At 46.3% G+C, this 19,722-nt stretch overlaps 1 long non-coding RNA gene across 2 annotated transcripts; it reads right to left on the bottom strand.

Moving 5' to 3' along the window:
• Window positions 1-13,555: 13,555 nt before the first annotated feature.
• Window positions 13,556-18,965, bottom strand: LOC116665894. 2 transcript variants are annotated; one of them, XR_004322670.1, is made up of 3 exons: window positions 18,310-18,965; window positions 15,341-15,571; window positions 13,556-15,243 (listed from the first exon to the last, which is right to left on the bottom strand). It is a non-coding gene; the product is annotated as an uncharacterized LOC116665894 (long non-coding RNA). The 2 variants fall into 2 exon arrangements; XR_004322669.1 differs by having other exon boundaries at window positions 15,341-15,488.
• Window positions 18,966-19,722: the final 757 nt, after the last annotated feature.

The following is a 19,722-nucleotide window of genomic DNA, read 5'->3' as shown; positions in this document are numbered from 1 at the left end:
CTGTGATGAGAATTCGCAGGGTTTTTTCTCTTAACACCTTACATATATGTCATACAGCACTGCCAGTCGTTGTGTTGTACATTACATCCCCTGTACTTATATGTCTTATAACTGGAAGTCTGCACCTTGCGACCTCCTTCCTTCGACTCCCCCTCCCTCACCCTCCACCTCTGGTAACCACAAGGGTCTGATCTCTTTTTCTATAATTCTATGAGTTTGAGATCATATAGTATCGGCCTTTCTCTGTCTGACTTGTTTCACTTAGCATAATGCCCCCAAGGGCCACCCATGTTGCTGGAAATGGTACAATTTCCTCATTTTTATGGCTAATATTCCTGTGTGTGTGTGTGTGTGTGTGTGTGTGTATGTGTATACATATACACACTACCACTTCTTTATCCATTCATTCACTGATGGACACTTAGGTTGTTTGATGATATATTTAAAATAATTATAATATTAAAATAATTCTAAAAATAGAGTAATAATAATTAGTGTTCTGTGTGGACCCTGAAAACATGAAAGGAATAGAGCTCTTCTTCATGCCCATGACTGTCAGTTCTTTGAGGCAAAATTTTCTGTGCTTTTAACTTTCAGTGCCAGTCACTGTGTACTTTAATACATTTTCAAAATTAATCTTCACAATGATCTAAAAGGTAGGTGTTACTAGCTGCCCAGATGAGGAAACTGCGCTGAGAGAGGTGAGCTCCTTGCAGGGGCTGTAAGTGGCAGAGCTGGGACTGCAATCCTGCTCTGGCCTGCAGCTCGAGCCTCCACCGCTGCTCTTCCCGCCGCCCTCGTACATATAAGCTGCCCGTGAAGACTGACATCGAGGCCAAATTAGCCTGGACACAGAGGCAACACCAGGCCCAGGAGGGCCAAAGGCTTACATTGCTGACTGCAAAGGTGAGGACAACCTCTGCTGAATTTATTGAAAATAATGAAATCTAGTTTCCCAACAATTTAGGGCACAATGTCAGTATTAAAATTTGGTTTTGGTTTTATCTCTCTCTTAAAACAGATGACGTGAAGAGAATTCCATTTGGAGAGCAAGGACTGCTACGTCCACTGAATGTCTACTTTTTGCTGTTAGGTACAAGAATGGAGACGTTAACAAAACTGGTCCTACATCAAAACACACAAACATGTGACTATTGCATCTGTCACACTGGGCAAATGATTATTTTGCCTCTTAAGCTTGCGTTTACTATCAACACATAGTCAATCTCCTTATGATTAATAACCTATGATGAACCCCTCTGTCTAAACTGCTCACATGAGTTCTTTCCTACCATACCGAGGCATTCACGAATAACACCATAATAACACTATAAGAATTCAAGTATTTTGTTCCTTTAAAGGTTCATTTACAAGTTTTCTCAGTGAACTATAGGGTCAGTTTTCTGCTGCAAACTTTTACCAAATTTATGCACCTCTCTCCTCCCATCTTGCCAGGTAGAGCAGCCTCATGCTAAAATCAAGCTCAAAACTACAGATTTGTCCTTAGGTAAGATCCACACTCCACTCTCAGGAAACAATTCTAGAGGGAGAGAGTCAGAGTAGCAGAACTAACCATGTGGAGCACCTGATCCCGTTTCTTCCTTAAAAATGGAATTACTGAGCCTCTGAGAAGCTAAACGGCTTACCTGTGGTAAGAAAGAAATAACCTGCAAATCCAAAATTTACACTCCGGCCATCTTTTTTGGCCCCCTATATACAGCTCATGCCAAATTCAATCCTATGGTCAGAGAAGCCCCTGGTGTGAGTTTTGACACATCACTATGCATCATTAATGCTTGGAAAAGGCAGATTGTTGGTGAAAGCTGGTTGAGGAAAAACATGTGAGGGGACCCCCGGCTTCTGGTCTAACCCCAGTTACCTTCCCACCAGCCCTCTCCTGTCCTGCCCCTTCCCGACTTTCCTGGACTAAATTACTCAGCGATGCCGACACCACTCTTGTCTGAGCAGCAGCAGCTAGGGCAGCACCTACAGCGGCACATGCATCACCCAGGCGGAGATGGAGACCACCCAGGGCTATCTGGTCAGTGCATTTACAAGGATGCACGCAGGCTAGAGAGAAGTGAAAGAGAACTGGACCAAAGCACCCAAGAACGCAGAAGCTGGAGAGAAAATGGTGACTTAACCGACTTGATCAAGATCACACGGCCGCTTGGTGCCCGAGTGGGGATCTGAACACTGGCCTTAAGAGGAGTCTGGCAGCTTCACACAGTGCTGTTCTCCCAACAGAGCCTAGTTTGGGAGGTGCTTCCAGAGGGGTAAAGGGTGGCGCAGAAGTACAAAGGGCAAGGACAAAGGAGGATGCACGTAATCAGTGGAAGTGTTTACAGAGAACCTACTCCCTGTGTGTTGGACACTTGTTATGAACTAGATGGTGTCCCTCCCAAATTCATATGTTGAAGCCCTAATCCTCAATGTGACTCTGTTTGGAAATAGGGCCTTTAAGGAGGTGGCTAAAGTTAAATGAGGTCATCAGAGTGGAGCCCCTAATCCAATAGGACTGGGTTCCTTATAAGAAGAAAAAGACACAAGTGAAGCCCACGTTCACAAAGGAAGGGCCACATGAGGGCACACCAAGAAGGTGGCCATCTTTAAGCCAACAAGAGAGTCGTCAGGAGAAACCAAACCTACTGCACCTTGATCTGGGACTTCAAACCTCCAGAACTGTGAGAAAACAAATTTCTGTTGTTTAAGCCACCTAGTCTGTGGCAGTTTGTTATGGCAGCCTGAGAAAACAAATACAACAAAGATGACAACAGTGAGGGGCTCCTTAGGGCAAGTTCTAGCTCAGTCTCCTCCTTCTCCAGGTGTGCCAGAGCCCAGGGAGGAGACGGGGGAACAGGCGCAGGCAGCTGAACCGGAACAGGTATTTTCAAGTTAATCAGGTTCAGGCTGAAACAGACAAGTAAAAAGACATAAATAATGATGAAACTTGTAGAAAGTCATCAAAAATTTATCTTTTTTTTATTGCCTATCTGTTTGTACATCCTTTAATTGTCTTGTTTCTTTAGTGTTTTTATAAGAACAAATATTTATCTCAGAAACTCATTTCTTGAAAACTTAGAACAAATCCAGACTATTTGGGGCTTCAGATTGTTGATGTCTGGAAAATAATAGTTTATGTCAAGAAAAGTCTAAATTCCGTTAAAAGAATCTGTGGAGGGATGTCGGCAAAAATGACAGAGTAAAAGACATCTGGAAAAATCTATTCCATAAAAGTGAGGACACTGGCAAAAATTGTCAGAATCAACTTTTTTCAGAACTCTGAAATTTAATCAAAGGCTTGTGGCAATCTGAGAAGAGTTTATTCAAGAACAAAGACTCAGTCTCAGAGCAGAAAGCTTTGCGATATTTTTAACTTGCTTTATTTCCCCTCCCTAACTCAACAGTAGCCTTGATAATCAACAGCCCACAAGCACAGTGAAAACCAGCAGCCTGGCAGCCACTGGAGGGGGCAGAATGGGGATGAAGCTCCTTCAAAGCCTTATTCCCAGGGAATTATCTTTATTTGACCCATCTGGTGGTTCTTGGAAGACCCCACTTGCAAAACTGTCTTTATATAAATTGACGTAGAGCTTACCCACTGTCAAGAGCCATTTCCCAGAAACATTAGTTGAAAATATTATAGCAGCCTAAGGCAGCAAATAACAGTTGGGTCAAACATCAGGCTAGCCAAAAAGCTTAAAGGAAAAATCTGGGGAATGAGATGTCTGTAGAGAACTTTGAAAAGCTTCAACATATTCCTGGGAATCTAGGAGGCTACATGCATGCCCCGGGCTATACACATGTTCAGGAAAGACCTAAGAAGGCCAAAGATGACCTTGAGGCTCTGCACAAGCAGGAAGTGGAAGCTAAGACATAGTTGGAAAGTGCTGATCTAAATGTTGAAGGATTTCCCCAGATACTCACACAGAGCTCCTCAGCAAAATCTGTGAGAATTACTGGTCCTAACATTTGATAAAGTTTGTGTCTGATCATTAACTGACCATGAAGCTAAATGAGCAGAGACATCAGTAGCCACACAAGACAAAGTATACAGAATTAAACTACAGAATTAGTTCAGAAAAGTCACTAAGCAAACCAGCAACAACAAATGCTGTGAGGGGAGAGAATGACTTCCAGTGTTACTGCATATTTTTTAATGTCCAATTTTCAACAACAATAAAAATTATGAAACACAAAGAAACAAGAATGTATGGCCATACTTAGTGGGAAAAAGCAGTCAATAGAAACAGTCCCTGAGGAAGCCCAGACACTGGGCATACTAGACAAAGAGTTTAATTAGCTATTTTAAGTGTGTTCAAAGAACTCAAGAGAATCATGTTTAAAGAACTAGAGAAAAGTATGAGAAGGATGTCTCATCAAATAAAGAGATAGAAAATAGTTTAAAAGAACCAAATAGAAACTCTGGAGTTAAAAAGTAAAATGCTGAAGTGGAAAAAATTCACTAGAGGAGTTCAACAGCATATGTGAGCTGGCAGAAGAAGGAATCAATGAATTTTAAGATGGGTCAATTGAGATTATCCAAATTTGAGGAAAAGAAAAAAAAAAAAAGAATGAAGAAAAATGAACAGCACCTAAGAGACCTGAAGGACACCATCAAGAATACCAAGATATGCATAATGAGAGTCCCAGAAGAGGAGAGGAAGGGATAGAAAAAATACTTGAAGAAATAATGACTGAAAACTTCCCAAACTTGATGAAAAACAATAATTTACAGATCCAAGAAACTGAATTAAAAAAAAAACAAAAACTCCAAGTAGGATGAGCTAAAAAAGATTAATATGTGGATTGTAATCTGCTCAAAGCCAAAGACAGAGCGAGAGTCTTGGAAGCAGCGAAGGAGAAGTGATGCTGCTTGTGCAGAGGAGCCCCGATAACACTGACAGCTGATTTCTCATCAGAAACCATGGAAACCTGAAGGCGGTGGGATGGCCCATTCAAAATACTGAAAAAAGACTGTCCAGTAAAACTACTCTTTAAAAATGAAAGAGAAAGTAAGACATTCTCAGATAAACAAAAACCAGAAATACTTTAGTATTCAAGCTTAAATGAAAGGACTTTAGACAGTAACACAAATCCATATGGAGAAGTAAAGGGCACTGGAAAAAGATAATTACATAATAAATATAAAACACAATATAGCTGTATTTTGGGGTTTTAACTCTCTTTTTCTCCTGTTTGGTTTACGGACAACTGCACAAAGCCAGAGCTGTAAATCTGTGTCAACAGGCACACAATGCATAAAGATGCAATCTGTGTGAGAGTAACAGCGAAGGAGATGGGAGAGAATGGAGCTGTGTAGGAGCGAAGCTTTTGTATACTTCTAATATCAAGTTGTTAGTAATTCAAACTGGATTATTATAAGTTACAATGTTAATTGTAACCCCCAAGGCAACCAGTTAGAAAATAACTTTTAAAAAAAATCTGTGGTACAGATGTGTCTTCACTCACTCATATATACAAAATGGTGGTAAAACCAGTATGAATTAGTGAAATCTCTAAAGAAAGGAAATTCTTCATTGAGGATATCATTTTTATTCATTTCTCAAAACACAGCAACTAACTGGAAGAGCATACAAAGTGTTCCTTCACTGTCTTAATTTGAGGGTCTGCCACATGCCCGGCACTACATGGTGCGGCAACATAGAGGCTTAGCTGAATCCATCTTCATGAAGAGCTTCCCTCATGGACCCATAACTTGCAGCAAGCTGTCTGTTTCTGTTATCTTGATTTCCTAACCATCTTCATATCTAAACTATTTACTCAGCAAATATGTGTTGAGCTCCTGTTATGTGCCACCCATGGGAGATACAGAGCTGAACAAGGCAGATGGAGTTCTTGAACCCTCCTGGCCTCAGGGAACTTGCCTGTATGTAATGTGTCACATCGTGCAGTATATATTCTGTAATGGCAGAGGGTCAGTGTGCCAGGAAGAAATAAAATAAAATAAAACCAGGGTGTGGGGAGGGGATGCTTATAGGTAAGGTGATCAGGAAAGAACTCCCTAAGAAGGTGACATGAAGAGAATTTTCAGTCAAATGCAAAGATCTGGGGAAGGAGAGTTTCAGGAAGAGGGCACAGCTACCAAAGCTGAGGCAGGACGGAGCTGTGCCTGTGAGGGTTCGGAAGGAGGCCGGAGTGAGTGGAGTCTCTTCTCTTGACATGTATCTTGGATTCAGCCTGGCTTCTGCACCTCCTACCACAACCCACATCCTTAGCTGTAGTACTCACACCTAAGCTACTTCAAGAATCTTCCCATTGTTCTTGCCCCAAGTCTGCGTCTCACATAAGTCACCCTAAACCCCACTGCCAGAGAATTTTCCAGAACAGTTTCATCGTGTCATCTCACAGTCAAGAAGTTCCAAAGGCCCCCTCCGGCGGCTGAGCCCTTCAGTTCCTCCACAAGCATTTGCTGGTTCTGACCACGTCCCAGACGCCTGTCTAGGCATTGTGCCCGCACCAGTGCCCGTGAGACCAGGGGCTCTCACAGGGCTTATGTTCCGAAAGGAGAAGACAGACACTTAGCAAACACCAAGATTACTTCAGATGAGAGTAAGTGCCAAGAAGAAAACAGAGAAGTCGTGACAGAGGGGTAACCTGAGGTGGTCTGGAAAATCTGGGGCCGGAGTCTGTTCCAGGAGTGGGAATAGCAGGTGTCAGGTCCCTCACATGGGGCTCTTCAGAGGCTGACGCCCCACAGCACCTCCTCTGGGAGGGTCTCCCCATCACACCAAGGAAGCGAGGTCCCTCTCCTCTGAGTGACCAGAGCACAACGCCCATTCTTGGAATGGTCAGGTCTGTCTCCCTCCTCAGACTACGAGGAGGAACAAGAACCCTAACTCATATTCATATTCGGCCACCTGGAACGCGGTGAGTCACTGACCACCACCCGGGGAGCCGAGCTGAATGAAGCTTAGCGTCCTAACCTGGCAGGTGGAGTCACGCCGTGTTGGGCTCTAATCCAACCTTAACTCACATTCCTGGACCTGGCTAAGCCAGCATCCTCTCTGCTCCTGTCCTCTCCGGGTGAAACTTGGCAAAGTTTACAAACTTTAATAAATCAGTATTACGTGAACATAAAATTATGGAACAGAGAGTATTGTTTGCCTAGTTAGAATAACTTTCAAGAATGAACATGCTTTACCTGCTGGACTGAATTAGTGAAAAGTAGTTTAAACTTTTGAAACTGATATTGACAACAGTGACTTGTGGAAAATGCTTTATCTTGATTTAGTAGTTTTGTTTAAAGGCATTTGTTGAAAGACCATCACTGATCTATTCATCCCATTAATATTATTAATTAATATAACTGTTGAGCACGTCTGTGTGCAGGTATATTCCCAGGTATACCAGGGTGAAAAAAAATATACACACTCTATTGTCCTAATGGAGTTTATAGTCTTGTCAGGGATACAGGCTAGGAGACAAGAAAAGACACAAACAACTGTATAATTATGATACAGCTATTAAAGAACCAAACAGCACAGAGGACAGAGAGTTACGGAGAATTTTGCATAGTGTGTCAGGGAGTGCCTTGCCTTTAAAGCTTGACTCAGCTGCACAAAACAGGGGTGGATCTCACAGCCTTTAATGAATTTTAAATAATTTAGTTAATTCTAACAGGTGGTTTCCAATGTCCTGTGTGGCCATTATAATTTTCTGTGTTCTTATAACAAAGATTTTTTTGGCTTCGTCCTGCAAGTAACCATAACTCACTCTGTGCTTGTAGCGCATTTGTCCTTGTAGAGTAAGAACCCTTACCAAGGAGGTGGCGCTCTGTTCGTCCCCCTGAAGCCTGATCTTTACCATTCATTTCAGCTGGGTAGAGTGACAGTTGTGGCACTGAATGACAAGCGTGCAGACCTCTGTGGGCTCACGGTGGCCAGATCCCACAGCCACACATCAGAAGCCCTTCAGGTCACCCGGTTCAGCAGGCTAGAGCACGGCGTCTGCGGGACATCTGGGGGCACTCAGGTGGGAGGCCGGCGACCACGCCAGTCCCGGCCACAGGCCTCCTTCCACCCGGAGCAGCAGCCTCCCAGCTCTGTGCTGCAGAGGGGACCCCGGGGGGGCTGGAGATTAATTAGGGCCCGCACTTCACAACTTCACAGAGTTAATACAGGAGGGCGCTTGTGAGTCCAATTAAATGGTTCCTCCTGAAGCAGCTCCCATGATCTTCTCGGAAGTGGGACAAAGGAAACGCAGGAACATGACAGGCATGAGGCGGCCACAGAGAGCTGCGTCTGTGCGCGCCCAGCCCAGACACGGAAATTATTGTGAATTCCAGCGAGCAGAGAACAAAGGCAGAGCGCCTCTCCCTGCGTCCCTGAAGGGAATGTACAGATGCTAGTAAACAGAGGGACAGGACCTCCTTGACAGAGACTGCTCATCTGGTTGTAAGCGATCTGAGGCGCTGTAACAGGAGCCACTAGCAAAGAGACACGTCTAGGGGTTTTGCACAACTATCGATTTCTGGTTCATCCAATAAAGCAAAGTGCTTCTAAGCCGGGCGAGAAGGCGGTGAGAAGGGCAATCAGGGAGCTGAGAGGAGAGGCCCTCACGCGGGGCTGAGTGTCCTGGACGCCTGGCCATTGCGTTTCTTTACCACTGGGGGAAACACGTGGTTCTGAGACTAAACTCAAACACAGACCTTAGGGATGAACCTGTCATTGTTAGGAGGGCCTGTAATTCCCATCAGTGTTTCTCACCAGGGCTGGATTCTTCTCTTTATGCATCCCCAAAATTTGTTGAGCATCTGCTGCGTGCCAGACCTCTTGCTGTTGGGTCTTCAGGGCCTCCAGAGGACATGGAAGCAGCGCTGCCCTCACAGAGCCCACGTTCGAGCGGAGTGGGGCTGGGGGAGATAGAAACTGGGCTAACAAGCAAGCTCTACAAAGCAGTAACACAGGGAACAAGGGGGTAAGGGTGCAGGTGACGAGCAGGGGGCCTTCAGAGAAACCCTCTTTAAGGGCTGTTCTATAGACTGGTCAAGTGACATCTGTGCAGAAAGTACAGGGTAAACCCTGTACTCCTCCTGTAGAGGACAGGATTCCTGGCAGAACAGGAGAAGCCAGTGCAAAGTCCCTGGGGCAGAGACCATTCCCGGCACAGCCAAGGAATAGCAAGAAGGTCGCGTTGCTGAGCAAATGAAGGAGAGAATGGTAGGAAATGAGACTGGAGATGTAGGCTGGGGCCAGACCCCGTGGGGCCCCAAAAGGACTGGGTTGGGAGCCGTGGAAGGTTTTGAGCAGAGAAGTGATGGTGTCTATTTAGACTTGAAAGGGATCACTCTGGCTGTATGTGCAAAACAGAGGGAGCAGGAATAGCCCGGGGAGAAGACGAGGGTGGTAGAGCTTCATTTTCCATCCTAGGAAGCGCAGGTCAAGGTGACTTGAGTCCCTTGAGTCAGATTTCAAAACCATAGAATTTTGGTTTATCAGAAGGTCTGTGGGAGGGTCTATGACCGCACTGACCAGTATGGTGGCCCCTAGACACATGGGTGTCCTGAGAGTGTGAAATGGAGCTAGTCTGAATGGAGCCGTTCTCTGAGTGTAAATTACACTAAGTTTCAAAGATGTGGTAACAAAAAAGGGAAGAAAGAAGCCCCCAAACCAGAAAACCAGAATGTGAAACATCTCACTAAAATTTTATACTAATTACATAATGAAATGATGTTTTGAATATATTGGGTTAAGTACAACATAATCTTTTTTCTTTCCTTGGAATCTTTATCGCATCTAATGTGCATATGCCACACATTAGCCTCTCACTAGCTATAGTGCTGTTTCCAGCAAAAGCCTAAGTGCAGGCTGGTGTTTCTTGCCTCGTACATTACAGGGCCCAGTACCCTGTTAGCCACACAATGTGAGCTTTGTAAATGCTTGATCCTGGACTGAAAGGAAGGTCGTGAGTGCCCAGCTGTTGGCAAGCTGCTTTCAGAATTATCGAGAACCAGTTCATCGTAACATGGTCACTCATAGAGCAAGCAACCTATAGATAAGTTGCAATAAAAAGAATAATGGAAGAATAAGAAATTTGCAGATACTAACTCCTATATATAAAATAGACAACAAGGTCCTACTGTAGAGCACAGGGAACTATAGTCAATACTTTGTAGTAATCTATAATGAAAAAGAACATGAAAAGGAATACATGTATGTATGTGAATGACTGAAACACTATGCTGTACACCAGAAATAAATACATTAAAAACTGACTGTACTTCAATTTAAAAAATGCAAAAAAAAAAAAAGTAGCTCCTGTTTTCAAAGGAGTTAATTGTCAAAGTTATGACAAAGGAAAAATAATCTCACTTAAATTGTAGAATAGACTACACTGTATAGCACAGGGAAATATACACAAAATGTTATGATAACTCACAGAGAAAAAAATGACAATGAGTGTGTATATGTCCATGAATAACTGAAAAATTGTGCTGAACACTGGAATTTGACACAACATTGTAAAATGATTATAAATCAATAAAAAATGTTAAAAAAAAATCTCACTTAAATTAGGACCACATTTTCCAAATGAAGTCAAAGGCTGTGGTTTTCTTTTCTCTCCAGCTCCCTCTGGTCCCACGGCCTGCAAATGGCATTCCTTGTGTCAGAATTCAGGCCTGAATATTCTGTGACCTTGACGGATGAAAACACGACTTGCCTTAGGGCTCATGGAATCCAGATATTAGGACTAAGGTTTATCTCCTCACCAGGGCGGAGGCAAGTCCTCCTCAGATTTGGAAAAACATACTCTTGAAATTGACTCCACCTACTTCTTTTTTCTTTTTAAAATGGAGCCGCTAGAAAATTTAAAATTAAAAATACGTGGCTAATGTTTTTGGCTCACATTGTATTTCTGTTGGACTCTATTGTTATTATAAACTGAATTATACAAAAAAATCATTTGGTATTGCAAAACCTGCTGAGAATTGTTCTAGAATGTGTTGTCCATTTTCTGGTTTTAACAAACAAGTTATGCAAAGGATAGCTAATGGAACTGAATTTACTTTAATTAATGGGGTGAGTGTGTCAGTGATTCTGCATCACATTCTGCGGATGTTGTTCTGAACATCTCTCAGTGGCCCCGCTGTCGCGAAGGTGGTAAAATGTCTCTTTGACACTGGCTTTGCCCGGGAGGGGCCCCTGGCCTGGGTCCTCAGCATCACGGGTTCAGATCACGAACTTAATAGGTTTCCTGGCTGAGATCCTAGGGACATGTTTCTCAAGAGTTGGTATGAGAACAGTGACTTTCCAGAAGGACAGGCTTTTCTGGGTCATTCTATCTGGCCTCTTGCTAATTTATCTTTTCACCTCCCCAAGGTATCTGTGTCATGGGTTGGGCCCCAACCCCAGGTGGCGCAATGCAAGGTACAGGGTGGAGCCACTGCCGAGGGACCAAGAGGTTCCAAAGACGGATGGCTTTACCCCAGCGGGGCTGTGGCGTGGGAACGGGGTGCCGAGACCTCGCGGAGATGGCTGCTGATGGGAGCGCACCTCAGGCTGCATCCCTCCCAATCCTAATGCAACTTTCCAGCAGCTCTTTTCCCAGGAATGATCAAGTTGAGGAACAAGGTGGACTGTCCAGGTTCACTGGAGGAGGCCGCACACCCAGAAAGTAACTTAGCGATTTGTAGGAAGAAACGAATCGTCAGGAATCAGAACATCTGGGTCAGAGAGTCACTCAGCTCTGCTCTCCGCGGGAGATGCTGCTCAGGAGCGTGTCTGGTGGCTGCTTGATAGACAAAGACAATGAGTAGTGGAGATAGAAGGGTCCCCCAAACATTTGGGAAAGGGAGAAATGGGCACTCTCTGAAGAGTTAAACTGTAAAGTCACACCACCCAGTGAGTCAGAGAAGAGCCACGTGTATTGCTTAGCTTGGAGCGAACACTCAATATTTAAGGTCTGCCGGCACGTCCAATTGAAGAGTCAGTGAGAGAATGGTTCCCAGCCCAGAGCAAGTCCTGACTAAGTAGTAACATATTTCATGGAGGAGGAAGTTAATTACCCAGAAGCACAGAAAAGAGGGAGCTTCAGAAACAAGCCTTGTGCCCACTCGTACCGTCCTGAGACTGAGGCGGGCAGGGGAGCATCGGGGTCTCAGGTGTGCGGAAGGACACATCCAGCTGTCAGAGCCTGGACCGTGCAGCGTCTGAGTCCTAGAGCTGTGTTCCCAGGTTCTGACTCCAGGATCACTAAGCTGATAATTTGGCTTCCTGTGCAGCTTTTCAATGGGAGGAACCATGCTAGTGACCTCAGTGTGATTTGTCTACTAGTCTGCCCGAGAGTTCTATTTCTCTACCCTGGTAAGTTCATTGGATTTATGGCTGGAGATAGCAGCGTTTTCAAGCAGAGAGTTCGTTCACATAACGAAGCACTTAAATGAATTGTGTCTCCGAGGCTACAAGACTTACTCAAGTAGCAAACTCGGTAAGTCCAGCTAGTGCGTCCTTCCTGTTGAGACCCCTGCATGTTACTGGGTTCCACTGCCACCCAGTATGGTCTTCAGCACTGAGTACAAAGAATCACGTTCCAGTCTGGCTAAGACATCTGTCTTGGAATCTGCAGGTGCAGTCAGCTGACCACAGGCCCACATTTTGGAGAGCTGCACGAACTGTAGGTGCAGAGAAGAGAAAGACACTGAGCTGAATGTTTATTTACCTGAAGACAGCTCTTGAATGCTTTTTAAACATGTCTGTATTATTAGCATTTTGATGTATAAAAATATAAAACCAGGAGTGCGGTTTGCTCATGCATGCTGTGGGCAGGCCACTCAAGGTGGCCGCTCTCTTGCTCTCTGTACGTCCCCTGCTCGACCAGTGCCGGCTTCGCCTACACCTACTCCCATGGCTGACCTCCTACATCCTTGCCCCAGGCCCCAGCTAATGATTGTTCTAGCTTTAGGTGAGGACTCTCCACTATGTCAATCAAAGGGGCAATGAAGGACATGCCTCTCTGCTGGTTTCCCTGGTAACTGATGAGCCAACCTGACGTCAATTCCCCTGTAACTGCTGACCGCCACCTGGTCCTGCCCTGCCGCCCGCCCACCGCTGTCGGCTGTGGGGAGTCACTCCTGGACCTTGCCTCAGACATGTAAGCTGCCCCTATCTGTTACACCCGTGATGTCTCTGTCTCTGACTCCAGGCTGTTTCTTCAGTCTTGGAGCTGTGCAGGCACGGGCCTTGTAGGCCTGCAGGGTGTGGCCCAAAACATGCGCTCCGCAAGTATTTATTGCACATCTGCTGTTTCCAGCCCTGTTTTAAGTGCTGGGGACATATGTCAGCGAAAAAAACACACAGAGAAATCTATTCTCAAGGCAATCACAGTCCAGGCGGGCAGGCAGGAAGGAGATGATTGTCTCCTAAAATGTCTCTTTGTAACATAAGTTTTCAAAATTATGCAGTATTTTGGGGAGAGGTAAGTGTTAGTATAAATTTTTAAATGGCAAGGGAGTAGGGCAAGGAGCATTAAGGTGCTTGCTGGAAAGATTGCTGAACTAAAAAGAAGTAAAAAGGCTGGATTGAGTACTGTTTGGTTTATTTCCATTTTGAACACAGCCCCGTAAGAGTAAACAGGTGACCACCCATGTTCTTTAAGGCTAATTTGCAAAACCTACAGAGCAGAGAAGAAATCTCAGCATATTGATCACGTCTACCCCAAAGGAGGGCAGTTTCCCGCAGGCCCTCCTTGTGGTCTCATTAGGAGTTGCATCGGGGACACATACACGCTGCTGGTTGGACTGTTCCAGGGTCAGGAGCACTTTGTCTCTGTTTCTGTTTGTCAGTTTGCGTTCTGGCAAGCCAGCAACCCCCGCAACCTTGGCCCGCGTCCCCTGCTTCCCTTCTCAGAGGGCGAGAAGGGGAAGGGCTCCCTTCAACTACCCACGAGGCCACTGACCACCTCCCCTGGCAAAAGACCCCCTTTGATGGGGGTTGAAGTTCTCATGAGGGTTGAAGTTCTGTGCCTCTTAACCTCAGGACATCTCGGTCCTCGGAGCTGCGACAGCTCGTTGATAAAGCTGCGCCCCAGCTTCTCTCCTAACCCTGCTTTTCAACCCTGCAGATCAGCACTTGATGGGGTGCTTTGAGATGGAGGATTCCTCTTCCCCCACATTTCCCTTTCCTCCATGTGGGCTTGCTTTCTAGATCATAATGTGAGTTGACTGGCTTACATTTCCCCTTTTGAGGAGTAAAAGCAATGGCTAAAAACATTTAAGAGAATTATCAAATAAAATTAAGGAAATGGCATAGTTGGCCCTTTCCCGTAACTGTGGAAATCACTTCCTTTCAAGGGAGCTCAAAACAAAATCATAACCCTGACGTGAAGCCCTCCAACTTAGAGTTTCGACCGAGCTTGACCAAACTTACACTGCCTCTCATAATGGGAGACACCTGTCCAGTCCCTCAGGGGCACACACTCAGGACCTGGGCTCCTGTCAGTATTTACCAGGGTGTGAGCTCAGAGCTACGCAAAGTTAAGCATCCCTGATCGCGTTCTTTTTGTATCGTATTTGCTAAGACTAAGCAATCAAACATGCTTAGTAAACAGGCAAGATGAATAAACAGAGAAGAAATAAATTAAGGAGAAATAAACAAATTAGTAGAAACACAGCTACTGTGCTCCTCGAGAGGTGTGAGGTTCTAGGCTACTTCTCAGCATATCAGGAAATGGAGGGGAACGGGCTTTGGGTTCTCAACAGAACTGACAAAATACGAGTTGCCTCACATCCTGTGCTGATGGGAAAGGAGCGGCCGCTCTCAGGAGACATGTCTTAGATTTGTAAACGTTGGCTGAGGCCTTAAGGCCGGTCTTTTTCTCTGAGGCAACCATCTAATTTAAAAGCTGGTGGAAAACTTTCTTTTATCCTTTTGACATTAGAAAAAAAATTGAGGTTTAGAGAAGTTAAGTAATTTCCCCAAACTGACAGCTCAGGAGACGCAAAGCTGAGAGTCAAGCCCGGGTGTACCTGGTCCCCAAGGCTGGGCTCCTCCCGTGAGCCCCGCCAGCCCGCACCTGCAGCCCTGAGGCGCCTGCCAGGGCCCCCGAATCTGGCTCTGGGTGCACACGGGCTTCCAGAGCCGAGGGGACGGACGGCTTCGGCACAGGTGCAAGGTGGTCCAGCAGCAAATGAGTGACGAGTCAGGTACCACAGCTGCGTCCAGGCTTGGAAGGCAAGCTAAACCACTGTCAAGGGACTGCTCCAGTGGCTTCAACCAGGGACCACTGCTCCACAAGGAACAGAAATTAAACATTCCTTAGCATGCAGAGAGTATTTGGATGAATGCTAATTAATGACGTATGGCACTTCCTTATAACTTACCCCCCATTCCAGGGTATTAGAGATCTTCCACAAACAGCGATGACAGTACCTTGTGAGGTAGGTGCTTCATTCCGCAGGGCAGTCAGGAGGCAAGTGAGGAGCTCACATGAAGTTGGCAGTAGGAGGTGTGTGCTGTATCTAGCAGAGTCTAGGCAGAAGCCAGAAACCAGCATCTGTGTCTCATACGAGTGGATCTGATGCAGGGAATTGGTTGCCAAGGTAATGGAAGAGCTGAGACACACGAGAGGACACAGGGCAGCAATATCAAGAGGAACCAGAGCAGACATCTGCTCTGCCCCTCGGGACGGAGGCACAACAGGCAGTGCTAGGAGATCCCAGGGGCAGGACTGCCTGCTGGGTCCACGGAGGAGGTGCAGCGACCGTGGGCACACTCACCACGCTGGGGGCTGGGGATGGAGAGAAACACCCTGCTTCTCCCTTCTTCTTGCCCTCTGGTCTTCCACCCATTCCTCCCAATGACTGAATTTAGAAGCCAGAAGGCAAAGGAGCCTGGGAAATGTAATTCCCTACCATAAAGGGCTAGACAGAGAAGGACCGACCTTGAATCTAAGATCAAATATGTGCTGTGCAAAAGTCAACAGTGTGGTGGTCAACAGGCTGCCAATATGGTGATGGGTGGGGGAAGGGAGAGGTGGAAAGTATCACTGTAGCCACTGATGGGAGGGGAGTAGGCAGCACACAAGGACTTTCTGCTCATCCCCAGCAAAAGTGACCATCAAGTATTTTAAAGCATTTTTAGGAAAATGAGAAAGAGGGTCATAAGAATGGGCTAAAATCCAGAAAACATTGAACTCCAAGGAAGTATTGAAGAATAGCACATGCCTGGTGTACAAAATAGAAGATTTAGAAGCAGCACAGAGCAAGCTTCATGTGGATGCAACTCGTTGGAATCAAGCTGGCCTAGAAGAATGGAGACAAAGCAGCGGCTGACTGCGGAGGAGCCCCCAAACCAGCACAGGGCCAGCCCCGGCTCTGGCAGAAGCTGGAAGGCTGTAGACTCCTGGACTGGGGAGGGCCCTTCCCAGGCTGCTGTTGTGCAAGGCCTTCCCGTCCCTGGGGTGAGTAACCATCATTTAGTCATTCATTCCGTGGAGATTCATTGAACCCTGCAATGTACCAGGCACTATTCTAAGCCCTGCAGAGGAAGAAAGCAGACAAATAATAGAAACACCCCAGCCCCTCATGGGAGCCAGAGCAATCTAGTCCACCCATCTGGAGGAGGGGCGGGTGGGGGTGCCGGTAGGCATGGTCAGAGAGAGCCCTGCACCCCTGCTTCCCCCATCCCTCCTGGTTCTGGTGGACACATTCACGGCAGTTAAACATGCAGTAGGGACACACCAGTGTCATTAATAGACAAATTACTATAAAGAACAACATTTCCCCTTGGATTCTAGTTTATTCAGTTCAACTCCACAAACGTTTATTGTGTGCCCATTCTATGCCTGGAACTGGAGCTGAAGAGGCAAATACTTCCTTAAAAAATCGTTGCTTCTGCCCTCAGCATGGTAGGAGTGGCACCTCCATGTCATTTAAATCCAGAAATTGCTGCTGGAGACCCGAGTCCTTTGCAGGTTCACACAGAAGGTGGAAAGTAATTTCCCCACCAGCACAAAGTGGCAGTGACACCCATCAGGGCAACGCGAAGCTGACCTGAGCCGGCCCAGCAGCCCTCCAGGCACCAGGTCTGAGGTCCGATTTTCAATCAGGGAAAGCCTTTCTGATTTTGCCTCACAGAGAGGTCATTGCCCTCTTTGGCGGCACAGAGAAGATGAGCCTGGCCCCTGCGCAAGAAGAGCGTGCAAACCCAGATGGGGCGTTTCACGTTTTCGGGACCAAGTGGAGCACAGAGGACTTTTCACACAGTGAATACACTGTATGTCATAGTGATGGATGCTGAGGTGGGAAGCCCCATGAAAAGACCTGCAGGACCCCCAGGCAGGGCCACTACTTTCCTGCCAGCACCACCTGGTTCCCTGACCTGGCAGCATTATCTCGCTTTTTGCTTCTGTAAAATGGCTTGCTTCTAGGAAAGCATAACTTACCCCTAAGAGTCTATTGGTTCCCAGAGCTAACTCCTGATTGGTCCATTTCTACAAAGCTCATTCCTGATTGGTCCACTTTGTTACATCTTACTTGCATATGATGTTGCAAAGGCTAGACTGGCAGTCTATAAAAGCCTGTGTAAACCTACCAAAGGGGTCCAGAGCTTGGAGTGTTAACTCCTCCGGGCCCACTGGCATCTCCAACCCTCCAAGTGCTGCTTGGTCTCTTGCCAGGATCCAGGTTGCTATCACAACTAAGCTGTAACACTGAGCTGTAACACACTTTGCTGCAACAATACGTGGCATTATACATTTGCCCAACCCCGCAGGACGTACACCACCAGGAGAGGACGGTAATGTGAACTGTGGACATTGGGTGATAGGATGCATCACTGCGGGTTAATCTATTGTAGCAAACGTACCACTCTGGTGGGGGACGGTGATAACGATGGAGGTCATGCATGGTGGGGGGGCAGGGGCTCTATGGGAAATCTCTGTACTTTCCGCTCAATTTTGCTGTGAACCTAAAACAGCTCAAAAAAAGTCTTAATTTAAAAAAAAAAAAAGACTAAAAAACAACAAAAAAAGAAGTGTAGGCAGCTGAGTAAACTCCCTGGAACAGTCAGACAGACACAAGGCAGCCCCCCCAACCCCCGCCCCGCTCCGCTCTGCAGGGGCCTGGGGAAGTCTGAGCAGTTCCACAGGCCGGAGGCCTCCCGGTCCGGCCCTCCCTCCCCATCTGGAAGGCGGCAGTGAGTGGATACCAGTATATTACAGTCTTATTTTCTCCTCTTACACTAATGCTTTTGCCAAAACACCCAAGTAATCTAACTTAGTCCAATATTATCATTTACCTTTTGATTTATTAACAATTAGGGGAAAAATACATCTGAACAAATTTCTTACCTTGTACGTTTTTTTAAAACGTGTTCCTCTGGACTGATAAGGAAAAGGAAGACTCTGTTGGTTATTCCAGATACCCCTTCTCCTGGTGCTAGGCTCAGAATCGCATTCTTGGAACGGTACTGCTGTGTCTTAAGAGTGCAGACACACTTCTCTTTCAGAAGAGAGAAGAGGTCATGTCCAAACCCGGACGTTCTCAGTGTAGGCGCTCTTCTTCCTGGAACATTTGTTTACCTTGGGAAGTTACATTTTTAAGCATAATCAAGGCCTCAGCCAGCCAAGTGCCTGGGTTTACTCAGTCACAGGAGGTTGGGTATCATGTAGCAATTTGTGCAGAGCCTGCAGTCTATATTTTCCAGAAAGGAGAAGGGCTGCGGGAGTCCTGTTGGGGCCCTCCCCCGCCCCCCTCCTTCCCCGGGATTTGCAGCCTGAAGCTGAGGAGGTCACCTATGGGGAGGGGCGGGCCTCACCCACCTCACCCCCTGACTTCCTACTGCCTCATTCTGACTGTCTCTAGAAAAGTTAGTCTGCCTCCATTGGTTCCTAAGTAGCATTTCTGATCGTGATACTAAGGGTTTTTGTGACTTTCAACACCTGGAGACACCCATGGAGATTCAGGCTTTGTCTAAACAGTGTCACTGTTGTCGTTGGCTCGAGCAACCAGGTCAAAACATTACACATCCTTCCAACAACTGTCTGGGGATGAACTTGAGGGTTGGGTGGATTGTTTTGTTTGCGTCTTTGGCTGATTGATTAAAGCAGCTGGAGTAGTTCAACAGGTGTGGGAGGGCAGGGTCCATTTCAGGGCCTGCTCGTCCTCCTCGGCATTAATTAAAAGGTTTTATATCAAGGTTAATGCCTCTCAAGTTAGCTGCTGAAGGAAGCTGGATCCACCCGTGGAGAGAATAGACAATACAAGAAAAACCAAAAAATGAACAGAAAGGCATCCAAACATTTCCTGCCTCACAAGGGGATGCAAACAAGAAGACAGCCTCTGGGGCTTTATTTAAAGTGATACTTCTTCTATGTTACAGCACAGATCTCTGCCTTCACCTCCCTAGGCCCCTTTGAAGGCAGGGGAACGTCTGATCTTCTCTGTGGCCCCGCAGTCCTTCGCCTCGAGCTGGCGCATAGTGACTGCACAGGGCTGGGTGACGGTCAAGTGCATGTGCTCTGGAGTCCAACGGCCTGCTTCGAGCCCCTGCTCTGACACATCCCAATGTGTGAACTTGAGCACGTTTCTTTAGCTTTGCTAAGCCTCAGTTTTCTCAAGGAGGAAATTACAGTATCTGCTTCTCAGGAATTTCACGAGAATCAGATAAGCCCAGTACGTGGTGAGCCCGCAAAACATCCTGCGACTAAATCTGGATGATCTATACAGAGAAGCTCATCGGTGCTGGTTAAACAGTTAGTGCT

Source organism: Camelus ferus, chromosome 9, assembly GCF_009834535.1.
Source record: "Camelus ferus isolate YT-003-E chromosome 9, BCGSAC_Cfer_1.0, whole genome shotgun sequence".
Lineage (NCBI taxonomy): Eukaryota > Metazoa > Chordata > Mammalia > Artiodactyla > Camelidae > Camelus > Camelus ferus.
This window is presented reverse-complemented; position numbering and strand designations above follow the sequence as displayed.